General features: G+C 37.2%; 1 pseudogene; it reads left to right on the top strand.

Annotated features, from left to right (window-relative positions):
- The first annotated feature begins 285 nt into the window (after positions 1 to 285).
- Positions 286 to 1188, top strand: LOC130855743 (chromobox protein homolog 3-like; annotated as a pseudogene).
- Positions 1189 to 1683: the final 495 nt, after the last annotated feature.

Raw genomic sequence — 1683 nt, 5'->3', positions numbered from 1 at the left:
ACCTCACCACCAACCAATCAGATGAAAGTCTCCACACAGAGGAAGATAATGAAAACTCTGACCCCCTCCCCTAAAGATTCTCCCTTTAAAAACTTTCATGGTCAAGCAGAATCTTCAGAGTTGCTTTTGGGACATGAGTTCACCTTCACTCCAGGTTGTCAGCCTCCTGAGTAAAGCAACCTTTCCTTTCCAACCAAAGCCTGCCTCTCCAGCAAGCGAGCAACCAAACCTGAGCTCAGTAACAGAGGCAGTTAGAAAATATAACTTTGAGCCCCCCTACCCCCCCCCCCCGGATGTGGCTGGAGCTTGAGGCGCGCAGGGCTGGAGATGCCGCAGACCCGGGACCCGGAGCAGCTCGGAAGCGGTGAATAATAGTTCTTCAAGTCTGCAATAAAAAATGGCCTCCAATAAAACGACATTGCAAAAAATGGGAAAGAAACAGAATGGGAAGAGTAAAAAAAGTTGAAGAGGCAGAACCTGAAGAATTTGTAGTAGAAAAAGTACTGGACCGACATGTAGTGAATGGGAACGTGGAGTATATCCTGAAGTGGAAGGGATTTACAGATGCAGACAATACTTGGGAACCTGAAGAAAATTTAGATTGTCCAGAGTTAATTGAAGCATTTCTTAATTCTCAAAAAGCTGGTAAAGAAAAAGCTGGAACAAAAAGAAAATATTTATCTGACAGTGAATCTGATGATAGCAAATCAAAGAAGAAAAGAGATGCTGCTGATAAACCAAGAGGTTTTGCCAGAGGTCTTGATCCAGAACGAATAATTGGTGCCACAGACAGCAGTGGAGAATTGATGTTTCTCATGAAATGGAGGGATTCAGATGAGGCAGACTTGGTGCTGGCAAAGGAGGCAAATATGAAGTGTCCTCAAATTGTAATTGCTTTTTATGAAGAGAGACTAACTTGGCATTCTTGTCCAGAAGATGAAGCTCAATAATTGTTTGTGTTGCTTTTTATATATATTTATATATATATATATAATATCTGTGTCTTGGTTTTTTGATTTATTAGTGTGAAGAAATAACTACATTCTAATGAAAATCAAGTTTGATATGTTCTTTTGAAGTAGTATTGGGGAAGTTGTTGGGTTTTTGTTTTGTTATTTTGCATCTGTAGCACTGGTTACTTTGAACAAATAAAAGCTTTCTGTAGTTGCTTCCTTTAGCAGAAAAGAACATTTGATACCATGGTATGTTATTTCCTCTGCATTAGAGAACAGCTTTTCTAAATGTTGGGGGAAGTGTCCATAGTCATTACTCAGTCAGAATTTAGAATTTGCATTTAACTCATATATGCCTAAAGACCATTCTGGGTTTTTTGAATGTGTATACATAAAATATATATGTAAATGGTTTGGGGTTTTTTGTTGTTTAAATACATTTACCAAAACAAAAACAGCTTTTCACAACCATGAATAAGCCCATGTTTCTGGGATTCCATCATTTTGAGCAGTATAAGAAATCACTTCAACTTAAAATGAAAAATTTAAGTCTTAACCTTTCAAATTAAATAATTTTGTAATTAAGTAGACAAATTAATGTAAACAATTTGGGTAATTTTTTAAAGCAGTCCTATCAGAATCTGCATCCATATCTACAGTCATATAAATGTACTTTTATATGCAAAACCCCTAAAAGGAAAATTTTATCACTATCAACAACCTCCCCACC

The sequence above is a fragment of the Hippopotamus amphibius genome, chromosome 6, assembly GCF_030028045.1.
Source record: "Hippopotamus amphibius kiboko isolate mHipAmp2 chromosome 6, mHipAmp2.hap2, whole genome shotgun sequence".
NCBI classification, from domain to species: Eukaryota; Metazoa; Chordata; class Mammalia; order Artiodactyla; family Hippopotamidae; genus Hippopotamus; species Hippopotamus amphibius.
Note: the sequence above shows the minus strand (reverse complement) of the source record. Positions and strands in the feature narration are given on the sequence as shown.